The sequence below is a fragment of the Polypterus senegalus genome, chromosome 10 (assembly GCF_016835505.1).
Source record: "Polypterus senegalus isolate Bchr_013 chromosome 10, ASM1683550v1, whole genome shotgun sequence".
Classification (NCBI taxonomy): domain Eukaryota; kingdom Metazoa; phylum Chordata; class Cladistia; order Polypteriformes; family Polypteridae; genus Polypterus; species Polypterus senegalus.
In genome coordinates this window covers 180,561,849-180,574,874 of record NC_053163.1, presented here as the reverse complement: position 1 = coordinate 180,574,874, position 13,026 = coordinate 180,561,849, and the positions used below count along the sequence as shown (strand labels likewise).

Genomic DNA, 13,026 nt, shown 5'->3' with positions numbered 1-13,026 from the left:
CAGTTTCATCCCACATTTCCAAAGACATGTTGGTGAGGTCAATCACAATGGAGCATGAGTGGGGTGAATGTGCCAGAGGACCCTGTGATGGACTGGCATCTCATCCAGGGCTGTTTCAGGTCTTGTGGCCGCTGCTGCCACCTTTAATTAAAGTAAGCAGGTGTGAGAATAATTATATTCTGTTTGTTATTTGTGATTGTGTCATCTGTCATCCTTATGGAATAACACAATTACAGTGGTGCTTTGACACTTAAATATACGCCTGTATGTGTGTGTGTGTGTGTGAATGAAGTGGGCAAAAGTAAGTTTGCTGTTGTCTGTATGGAAAAAGACATGCAGATTATGATTATTACAATAGCTATATTAACTTTATTAAATGAAAAGAATGTCACAATGGCACAGTGCACTTAGGTACAATCTCGAAAGTGCTGACATTGCAGGCCTTAATTACTTACTCACTCTTGTAGTCTACTTGCTAATAACAATAATAATAATAAGATAATAAGAAGACAAATAATAAGACAATAAAAAAGACAAACAATACAATAATTAATAATAAATAAATACAAGAATAAACTCTGTGTTTTGCGTACTTTACAACTGTAAATCTACTTTTGCCCATCCTGTATATACACTATGTATATTTATATACAGTAAATGTAGAGAAACACCTAGACATGCATCAACATATATTATATCTTATATATAAACGTGTACTCGTGAAAGTGTGTGTGTCTGTCTGGCCCAGAAGTGAGAGGTGGAGTCGGAGTAAGGGCTCCACCTCCGAGGATATGAAAGTGAGGCCAACACATCAGCAAAACGAAACCTCCGAAGAGAGAGTCACTCGCTTATCTGCTATTATAGAAGTGTGGCGAGTACATCAGCAAAACGGTATCCCTTTTACTTTTCCTCCGTCCACTAATACACAAGTGAGGCGAAAACATTGGCAAAATGAAACCTCTGAAGAAAGACAAAGTCGCTTAGCCGCTAATACATAAGCAATGCAAGCACATCAGCAAAACGAAACCTCCTAGGAGAAAGACGGCCAGAGTAGTTCCTTATAATTACCTGACATTTCAATTTTTTTCATAGTATTATATTATATTATATTATATTATATTATATTATATTATATTATATTATATTATATTATATTATATTATATTATATTTGGCATAGTGGCTTATTTATTAATGCTGCTGTCTCATGGATCCAGCTGCTCAAGTTCAAGTCCTACTCTCAATCATTAGCTACAGTACATCCACACTACTGTGTTTTCATTTGAAAATGGTGTTTTTATATACTAAAACTAGCCATGCTAGACAAGTAATGGAATCATTTAAAAATATTTGCTATCTCTTGCCCTACATGTACCTTCAGCGCCTTTTCTCGGTATTCGTATGTGCCTGAATGTCTCTTCACTGACGCTTCCTATCTCGAGGGCCTTTTCATACAGCCTGCTTCTCAGACTCTTTCATTATTTTTGAGGCAGCGTTCTCACATCCTGGCCAGTTTTATACTTGCCGTCTTTGAAATTGACTATCCACTCGCCTCATGTGCTGTTTCTTCACCTCGTGTGCCTCACGCTCGCACTTCCTCTGCTGTAGCTTCACTAAATCCAAATTGACCAATCGCACCAAAGCCAAACCGACCAATCAGATTGGTCAGTGGGACTGGACATGCACACTTCAGTGTTTTATTATATAATAGATGATTTTCATCTACGCTCTCATTTCATATCATTTAGGAAAGTATCACCGTCCACACTGAAATGATTTGTGCGTGAACATCTCTTCAACCATCTCTCGAGCACGTTCATATAAAGCCTGCTTCTCAGACACAGTCATTACTTTTGAGGCACTTTTCCTGCTTCCTCGTTGGTTTTATACTTTCCTTCTCTAAAGTTGATTCTCTCAGCATGAGCCTTTTCTCCTCATCATGTGTCTCATACATACAGTACATATTATATTATATTATATTATATTATATTATATTATATTATATTATATTATATTATATTATATTATATTATATTATATTATATGGAAGCTGGAATTGGCTTGAAAATAGAATGATGAAATATATATTACTAGCCGAAGCCCGTCGTAACATACGGCGGTGTAAGAATAGGAACGGAAAACGGTGAGGAAGGAATTCAGAAATCAAGAAGAAATAAATACTTCTTGAAAGACGCAGTTGTGAATAGGTGTTTTGGTGGTGACGACAGATAATGAGTCGAAAGATCAAATTCTAGAAAATGCCTCGTACAACTGACCGTGGCTGAAGACTGGTTGTTAGAATTATTGTGAAGAGTAAACAGCATGGGGGATATCAGGTCTGCGCTCCAGTCTTTGGGTATCCGACAGTGCATGTAGAATTTCCGGCCAAGCAGGATTACATGTGAAAGTGATAAATAAATGAGGCTGTCCGAATTTACGTAGTATGGCCATGGCATCCTGCTAGTTTTGTTGCATGTATCTTGGACTTCCTGGAAATGTGGACGGTAATATGATCATTTTGCCTACACGTACATTTTTATTTGCAGCATTTGCTTACAGTGTGTCTGACAGTCCTTTGTATTGTTCCACATGCAAATCTTGTTGATCTAATCTGAGATAGTTGAGACGCGCACTCTCTGTTTTAACACACGCATCTACGACGTACTGTTGGAATAGTTCGCCGCTGGAGTGCAAAATACTAAATACTGTATATTCCTCATTGCTAATCTGTACGCGTAAAATTGGCATTGAGTAAGCCTTCTTCACTTGTTGTAAATCTTTGTGCCAGCCAATGTCTCCGTAAGGGAGTAAAAGTGGGTAAACCATAGGACTGCAATTCATATTGAGCGTGGAAATCTGTCTACAGGAGTTGCCTATGGGACAGATGCAAATGTCCCTTTCGGCAGGCGGTTCGCCATCTTCTCCAACGAAAATCGCTGCAACATTGGTGTGACATGTCGGGGCATTGTCAATCCATCCATCCATCCTCTTCCGCTTATCCGAGGTCGGGTTGCGGGGGCAGCAGCTTGAACAGAGAGGCCCATACTTCCCTCTCCCTGGCCACTTCTTCCAGCTCTTCCAGGAGAATCCTAAGGCGTTCCCAGGCCAGCTGGGAGACATAGTCCCTACAGCATGTCCTGGGTCTTCCCCGGTGCCTCCTCCCGGTTGGACGTGCCCGGAACACCTCACCAGGGAGGCATCCAGGAGTCATCCTGATCAGATGCCCGAGCCACCTCATCTGACTCCTCTCGATGCGGAGGAGCAGCGGTTCTACTCTGAGCCCCTCCTGGATGACTAAGCTTCTCACCCTATCTTTAAGGGAAAGCCCAGACACCCTGCGAAGGAAACTCATTTCAGCCGCTTGTATTCGCAATCTCGTTCTTTCGGTCACTACCCATAGCTCATGACCATAGGTGAGGGTAGGAAGGTAGATCGACTGGTAAATTGAGAGCGTTGCCTTACGGCTGAGCTCTTTGTTCACCACGACAGACCGATGCAGAGCCCCTGTCGGGGCATTGTAGCGTCATAAATTCTGCCTAGGGTTTTCCACGAAAAGCATTCGTACAGTTGCTGTTGGATTGGACTGAGCAATTTGATGCATGTGTTTGTATGATTTAGCGAAGGGTTTGATGGTTCTGAGCATGGAATCTAGCTGAAGAAGTAAATTTTCGCTGCATGTAGAGTTTGCTTTATTTTCTAAGCGTACTGCAGATGCTTGGCAAGAAATGCCATGTCGGCTGCGTGTGGGGACGGGACCGGTTTTGAGGGTGGACGCGGGAGGAGAGTTAGAGTTGGTAGGCGGGGCTCTGTTATGCGTATCCCATGACGCGGTAGGAGGGTTAGAGTTGGCGGGCGGGGCTCTGTTGAGCGTATATCATGGTCTTAGAGTTGGCGGGCGGGGCTCGGTGAGTTGGTGGGCATGGCTCTGTCTTACTTGCGCTTACTGTCATGCGTGACCTTAGTCAATTATATATATAGATATTATATTATATTATATTATATTATATTATATTATATTATATTATATTATATTATATTATATTATATTATATTATATTAGGGCAGCACAGTGGAACAGTGGATAGCACTGCTGCCTCACAGTTAGGAGACCAGGGTTCGCTTCCCAGGACCTCCCTGTGTGGAGTTTGCATGTTCTCCCCATGTCTGCATGGGTTTCCTCCCACAGTCCAAAGACATGCAGGTTAGGTGCATTGGCGATCCTAAATTGCCCCTACTGTGTGTCCTGTGGTGGGCTGGGGCCCTGCCTGGGGTTTGTTTCCTGCCTTGCGCCCTGGGATTGGCTCCAGCAGACCCCTGTGACCCTGTAGTTAGGATATAGTGGGTTGGATAATGGATGGATGGATTATATTATATTACTAGCTGATTACCCAGTGGCTTCGCTCACTGAGTGCAAGGGAAAAAAATAAAATGTAGTATATAAATTATTAAAGAGTAAAACATTAACATGTACAGTAAGAAGTAAAGATACATTGAGCAGTGCTTTCGGGTAAAGTACATTTTAAAGGTGCAATGACACAACAGGATAGTAGCACTAACAGCAGCTTAAATGTATTTGGATCATCTCTCAGTAGCAGATCTCTTGTGAAAGGCGCTACACGATTGTTGTGATATAGAAATTACATTTTCTATGCGATCCTGCAAATTTCTGCCTGACAACGTTGCACTACGTGCCTGTGATTTAAAAGAAAAATTATTCTGAGAAATGTGGACGCTGCCTGTCCATGCTTAACGGGCAGAAGGTCCAAACAATTCCCAAGTCCAAAACTTAACATGAAGAGGTCTGTACATCTTCTTAGATATAAACCCTCCATCTTCTTAAAAGAATTCATCACAAAAGCAACCTTGAATGTTGCGGGGTTTTAGTGACCTGAACTCACCTTAAGGGACTGTAAGTAGTCGTGAAGCACAATTTACAAAGAGACTTTTGCTTCGATGGCGCCGATCACACTCATTCACAATGATTTCTACTCTCCCAGGAGCCGATGGGGCACTCGAAGTGTCACAAACAGTGCGAAAAGAGAGGACGCCGCCCGAAACTGCGACGCTCTCGACCCGGCAGAGCAGCCCGACATTCTGCCCCTCCGAGCGTCCACTTTGTTCTCACGACCCCTCGCCGCTGAACGCGGTGTCGTCTTCACATTGTTTACAGCTCGGCGCAGTTAAAAAGTAGAAAGACGCAAAGCTGTTTTCCTCATCTCTTCTACTATCAAGTGCTGCCAATTAAAAAAAAGTTATAATGTGTCAGTTTCCGCGACAGTGACGTGGACGAATAAATACAATTTCTCTGTCAGAACGTGCGAGGTGGGGGAACGGCTCAGCGCTGGAGTCCAGAGTGGAGGGCGACGCGGGGCGCACTTCTATGGGATAGATCGGCATGTTTGTGTTTACTTCTTTTCAATATCAGTAAAAAAACTTTCACACAAATAATAACAATTCATAAAGACGATATAAGTGATTAGTTCCTGTATTATAATATGTTCTGTGGTCATACACAATTTCCGTTTTGCGTGGTCATACGTAATTTCCGTTACAAACACGAAAAGAATTATATATATATAGATATTATATTATATTATATTATATTATATTATATTATATTATATTATATTATATTATATTATATTACTCCTAGGAATTCTACTGCTGGTGACGTGGTGGCACAGTAGTTACTTCTGCTGCCTTGCACCTCCAACCTCTTGTATTACCAGTACATCACTAGGGATGTAAGAGAATACCCCAAACTTGCCTGCAAACACAGGGAGAAGGTGCAGACTCCGCACAGACGGTGACCAGATGCAGGATTCAACTCCAGGTCACTGGATAGGAGAGGCGGCAATGTAAACCTCAGTGCCACTGCTTGGAGTCTTAGAAGTGTGTGAAAGTAGTAAAACCAGGTGAAAATAGCAGAGGATTAAATATTTTCACAACAATGGGCGACTGAGAGAAACATAAATTGTATTCTAATGCATTAATACTATGGAATTCCAATTTTTTAAGTGTTACTGATGTGTGTAAGAAAAGGCTTCTAGTCACAAAGCATAGCTGCCTCCTACTAGATTTGTGGAGCCTGCCTGTGCTGTAACCCAATGACTATCTGGCTCTGGAGTGCTTGACTGCCATGCGTCAGAAGAGTGCCAGCCTCAAGCAAATGAGAAGATAGTAAACACATCAAACATCATTTGTTGAGATGAAGTGAGTAATGTAAAATTTCATGGTGCGCTGAAGTCTTGATGAGTCATTACAGTTTAGTGTCTCTTCCATCAGTATTGACTGGAATGACATGGAAGACAGCATAGAGTTTAGGTTTTAACACCTCGAATAGAGAAACCAAACACTGAGGTAATAAAATCTTCAGCAGTGCTTTCCTCGGCAGGTAGACTGCTCTCAAATGCACTTTGAACCAGAAAGGGTCTGTGAAGCTTCCATGGAAATGAATTACACTAGTTAATGGTGATTGCTGTCTACTGTTGGAGACTAAACTGACTACCGAGCTCAACTCTCTTTAAAAACGCGCCTTGGCTGAATCTCACGCATGAAAAACACTTCCAGTAATTCCAGGTTTATCCTAAAGATTGAGAGAAAAGCATGCAGACCATTTTCTTTTGCATTATTCGTATTCATCAAGACTGAAAAATGTTCACATCTACCAAAGAGCTAAAAAAATATTCAGCACATGGTTGTGATCAAGAGCTATTCAGATATTAACATGGCACATTCAAAGGAATTGTGTTCATTGTGAACCATTCTAGATGATGTTGAAGTGCCAGGTAACAACTGACTGCCGCTTTAGTTTTTGTCCCAAAGGACATCTTAGGAGATTTAAATTAACAGAAGGCTGCTGCAGATGATGTCTGTCACGTTTTATTATTTTCACAGGACAATGGCCATCCCCTCTGCCAATCCATTACATCTCTCGACACTGCACTGCCAGCCCTGACCCACCCTTACATGACAGAAGAGAGCACAATGTAGTCCCCTCTTCATGGCTGCTTACGGGCAGACAAAATGCAAGCAGACCATTAGGACCATATTAACATTTCATGGATGAATGTTTTCAACCTTTATAAACTTTGAGCCCAACAATATTCCTTTTATTTTCTCACTCAATTCATCATTTTTTCCCAGCTTGTGTCCCACAGTCCAGCGGTGGGACTAGAAAACAGCCTGGTCGCACATGATCCCCTGATCCCTGCTTGCCTCTGCCTCTCCCAGAACATTGCCTGTCAATGATGGCTTTTGGCTGCTGTTTCTTGCTGCAGATGGACCTTGGTGTCAATTACACTGACAAGCACCTTTTCTGAGTATACAATTCAAAGTTTGCTCTCTCGTATGAAACTCAAAAACAGGTTTGGATTCTGGCTGAGAACGGTGAAAGTAGATTACACCTTGAATAAGTGGGGGAGAGACTGGTAATTCAGAATTGTAATCAGTTATTTGCTTGTTTTGTGTTTGCTTTTGTATTTGAACAAATCATTTAAAAAAGGTTTAACAGGTTAAGGTCTTAGATCTTGCTTTACTAATCCTGTCTCAGATTTATCTTAAATGGCCCTTTAAAGCGGATTTCTTGTTGTTTGAACCTTCTTGTGTGCCAACAGACTATCATAAAGTACCAGAACCAAAGATCAAACTTCAATTGACCATATTAGATAGATAGATAGATAGATAGATAGATAGATAGATAGATAGATAGATAGATAGATAGATAGATAGATAGATAGATAGATAGATAGATAGATAGATAGATAGATAGATAGATAGATAGATAGATAGATAGATAGATAGATAGATAGATAGATAGATAGATAGATAGATAGATAGATAGATAGATAATAAACAAAGGTGTCCCCCCTAAACTACTACCCAATCATCAAAGTTGATAATGAGCTTGCGCCATTAATGAAAGTAAATGTGATGGCAGCACTCTGTCCCCACCAGATCGCCACACTCTGATGATACTGAGGGGGCACTGTTACCCATTGGGCACAGTTTATGAAATCAAAATTGTGCTTGCTCCCTGCAACAAGGTGTACAAACTCCTTAAAGGGGCACCATTTGTGCTATTAAAGCGGCACACACTCCTGAAGGACACTGGAGGGGACTCCCCACCGTCAGTACGTCAAAGTCTATTAATGCTGACTACCTGCTATGGACAATGAGGAGAAACGTCCATCAACTCTGCCTAGGGCTCCAAATGGGCTTCAACTGGCATTAGCAGCAGATCCCTTAAGTCCTGTAAATTGCGAGGTGGTACCCTCATGGATCAGACTTGTTTTTATGGCACATCCCACAGATGCTCATTCAGATTGAGATTTAGAGAATTTGAAGGCTGTGTCAACACCTCCAACTGTCTGTCATGTTCCTCAAAGCATTCCTGAACAATATCGTCAGTTTTGCTTTGGTTGCTCAATCAAATGTGATCGAGACAGGATGTACCGGGCAGAGGTTGACACACACACAAGGAGAACTGTAGGAGAAATGCTGAGAGTCACCTCACAAGAATATGAATGAGGTTACCACCAGTGAAGTCGTAGCATAGTAAAAGTAAAAAATGCAAGAAAGGAATGCAAAAATTCGCTTAAGTTGTTGGTGGGTGATAGTCAGAAAATGATAGATAGATAGATAGATAGATAGATAGATAGATAGATAGATAGATAGATAGATAGATAGATAGATAGATAGATAGATAGATAGATAGATAGATAGATAGATAGATAGATAGATAGATAGATAGATAGATAGATAGATAGATAGATAGATAGATAGATAGATAGATAGATAGATAGAAATCCCTCAGATTTTCAAAATGCTTTCATGTCTCATCAAAGCTAAGAACCAATGGTCAATAAGGAAGAAAATGTTTGCTTCTTTTTCTTTTTTTCTTATTATATTTTTCCTGTTGCTTGAGCACAAGATGGTAGAATGTCAGTACTTACTTGATCAATGCAGTGCTATTGTTATTGTAGGCTACCACAATTAGTGACTTCTACATTCTACATTTTCCCTGACTTCAACAACAGTTACTGCATTGTGAACAGTGGGGTCTCATGTATTTCTTGTCCTTCTACTTGATTGAAATTATTTTGACTTTTACTGAGGAAACTACTTGCAGTACTTTGAATCTTTAGGTGACCAAATTCACCGGGCATATCAAGGCAGTTCAGTTGTACAGTGCTGTATGCATCCGTTTCACTATCCGTGTCAATGTCTAATGACCAATTCACATTGTCATTCCTGTCACTTGATTCCACTAATGGCTCAGTTTCAGTTTGTTCTAAAACTCACTTTACAGCTTCTGATTTAAGTTTAATTTACCTTAGAGTGGCAAAACACATACAAATATTTTTTCAGCTTAATGTTATTTTGTCCACTAGATGGCAGTAGAACATTGTCCTCAGAGTTATTCAGGCTTAACACTATAAAGGCAGATCATTAAATGTCGCCCCGAGTCTGACTCCGGCTTAACCAAAATCACGTAGAATTCGAGCCCAAGTCATTCCAGAGGTTCAGGACTTTACTATATTGTATCAGGTAGTCACTTGCCAGGGCTGTGTTAAGGTCTTGTACCAGTTTGCCAGTGAGTGACTAATAGATACCCTTTTGTTAGGCCATAAAGTGGTCATTGATTGTTTTTAAGTGTTATTCAGACCAAACCAAGTGTTATGTAGATGCACTACAAGTTGCCCTTATTCTACAGTACAATTGTCATTGGTGCTTTTTAAACTTTAAACATTTTGATAAGGTCTTGCTACATAGCAGTAACTGACTAAAAGTTGCTTCTATTCTAATGAGTTAATAAAGTGTTTCATAAATTCAAAACTAATTTCAATATTTTATATGGATTAATAGCAATTTGACTCTATACCACAGCGACTCTCCTCCTTTGAACTGTTTAATGATTTTATGGTGTATTATCGATATTTTTGTTATAAGAGGGGCAGTACACCTACTAACAGAATCAGAACGAATTGCAGAAAGGTTGTGGATGTGAGCGTTCAACATTGAAAGAGTTCTCTTTTTTAACATTTTATTGAATTTATTTAAAAAAGACATACCATACAAGCAAGTCAAGTTTTACAAAACTAGGTTTGAATCAAATCAACCCCACCCATGAGAAAGAGAGCATTCAAAATGCTCTAAGCTTCTAAACACAAGAATTCAGATAAGCCAGTAGTGGCCATGATTTGATTTCATGTTTTCGTTTTTTTTCTTCTGGATTTTTGCTCCTGTTATGGGTTTGGGAGTATGACAAGTCCAAATTTGCCAATAGTTTTTGAATCCAAAAGTCTTCTCGAGAGGTAGATGCTGCTGTTCTGTGAGTCCTGTCGTTAAGATGCGACTCCCGGTTGCTAAAGGGCGTGTGGCCTCAGAGCCCACGGCATGTGACATCAGTGCTGCGATTGGAATGACGGTCGGCTCTGATGTCTCATCTCTTCTCTCAGAGATTGCAGGTAAATCAGAACAACTGTTAGCAAATCCTTATTCCAAACTACTTTTCCGGTTCAAAAATAATTAATGAATTACAATCATATAGTGCTTTTCTACCCTTCCCCAAGTGCTTTACATAAACAGTAGGTAACCACTTCAACCAGCACGAATGTGTAGCATCTACTTGAATGAAGTGACGTCAGCTATTTTTGCACCACTACGCTCACCACACATTAGCTACTAGGTGGTAAAGGTGAGAGAGAGACAGTTAGACAATTAGAGACAGGGGATGATTAGAGGGCCAGAATGACCAGGCCATAATGGCCAATTTAGCTAGGACATCAGGAAACACTCTGCTCATTTCTATAGATCCTTCTGTTATGTTAGGTAATTTGAGGCTGATGACGGCAGATATTCAATGATAGACACTGAGGCCAGAAGTTAGGTTAACTGCACAGTAGGCTTTTAACTAAGAACGTTTTCTGTAACCACTTGTCCAAGATATCTCTTAACCCCACTGTGGCGCCCCCTGCTTCCTGGGAATACTACCAATCATTATTCCATTTATTTCAATACATAACACCTTCGTTTTATGTCTCTCTATTATAATAAAAAAAACTTGGGTCGAGACGAGATCTTCTAGAAAGACACTTTGACGTCCCGCGGGAGACACTTTAACATCCCGCAAGACAAAAGGACAGCTGCTGTACAGGCTTTTAAATGATCGACGCGCAGCGCGACAAACAGAACACACAGCCCGGCAGCAGCAAGCCAGCAGCTGATCCGTCCGCATCTCCATAGCGTGCTTTTAGCTCCACCCCTTCACAATGCGAGCAGCGGAGACGCGAAGTGGCTGGCGTGTAGCGCGGGGGAGAGGTTGGGAGATCGAAGAGAGGTAGAGGGTTGCCCTAGTCTTAGACGATGCCAATTGTTATAGTGCAGTGTCCCAGTCACTGCACTTGGGCATTAGGTTCTACACACAAACCACAGGGTAAGCATACCTTGCTGGCCTCACCAAAATCTCTTCCAGCAGCAAACCAAGCTTTTACTAGAGGGTCTCCCATTCGAGTACAGGCCAGGCCCAAACACGCTTAGCTTCAGGGTGGTGCCAAAGAGCAGGTGAGATAGCTGTAGTCCATTGAATACAAACCTTGATGAATGTTTTTAGTTTTGACAATAGTATATTATCTTTAACAATTGCAGTCTTTGCTTATGTTAATGATTACATCTCTTAAGAAGAGTAAAAAGATACAAAATTCGACAAAACGAGAGGTGACCATTTAGTCCACCAAGCTCATTCGAATAACTAACAGCTAAGCTGTCCCAGCATCTCATCAAGAGACCTCACAAATTTTGTCCAGGTTTCTGCTTTAACTCCATGTCTTGATAGTATGATCCAGATTCCTACAACTCCATGTGAAGAAGTGTTTTCTAAATGTACTTCTCTTTAATTTCAACTGGCATCTAAATATGTTGAAAGAATTCAGCTGGATCTTCTTTATCGATGTATCTTGTAGACCTGGATTAGGTCTTCACACAGCCTCCGCCGCTTGAGACTAAGCAAGTTTAACATTCTCTGAGTCTGTCCCAGTAGGACATGCCCTTAAGTCCCATGATGCACCTGGTTGCCCTCATCTGCACAACTTCAAGGGCTGTTGTGTCTTTCTTGTAGTATGGTGACCAGAACTGCACACAGTACTCCAGATATGGCCTTAGGAGTGCAAAATTGTATAGCTCCTTGTTTTATGCTCAACAGTTTTTAAAATTTTATTTGCCTTTTAATGCTTCTATATTGAAAATCTTGTGTCAACATTAATTCCATGCTTGTTATGGTGCCGATTACCAGCTACTCGCCCAACAGTATCATAACTAAAAAAGAACAGCAAGGCAGGCAACTGCTTTAGAAGCTTGGCCTTCTTTAAATCAAAAATGAGGTGACATCAGGGACTGCCAGACAATACGTTAATGCGATGCCATAGGGGAGACATTTTTGGCTCCCAAAAGACCAATCCATATGAAGGTTCCAGAAAGACCCTTTATGTGATTAGAATCATAACAGGTTCTGTACAATAAATAATTATGACTAGGTGTAAATAGTTTTGTGAAATACCAATGGGTCGTGATATTAAGAGGACCTTTGCTTCATTCAGTAACACAGATTTTCTTTAAAAAAAAAAGCCTTCCATAGATTAAAGATTTCAGTTTTTTTTTCACATATTAGGAAGTTTTTCAAAGCACAAAGAACCAACTTCATATGCAAAGAACTCTTCTCAGAACAAAATGGTTGTTTATCAAGCAATAGTTCAGGAGAAGCCAACTCTGATCCTAGAGAGCTACAAGAGCCACAGTGGCTACAAGTTTTCGTTCTAGCCATTTTCATAATTAATGACCAGTTTTTGCTACTAATTGATCTGCTATTTAAGGCTCAGACCCTTTAAAATTAGGGCTGAGCAACACTGCTGGTGCTGCAGGGCCGCGGTGGCTTCAGGTTTTTGTTCCAACCCAATTGCTTCATGAGAAGTCATTCATTGCTGACAAAACACTTACTGCTCAAGTGATATTTTTCTGGTTCATTTTAGTG

The 13,026-nt window shown here is 40.7% G+C and overlaps 1 protein-coding gene across 10 annotated transcripts in view; it reads left to right on the top strand.

Moving 5' to 3' along the window:
* LOC120538390 (band 4.1-like protein 1) overlaps nt 1-13,026 on the top strand; it is a 329,511-nt gene that overhangs the window by 259,555 nt on the left and 56,930 nt on the right. The gene's annotated exons all lie outside the window — the stretch shown is intronic.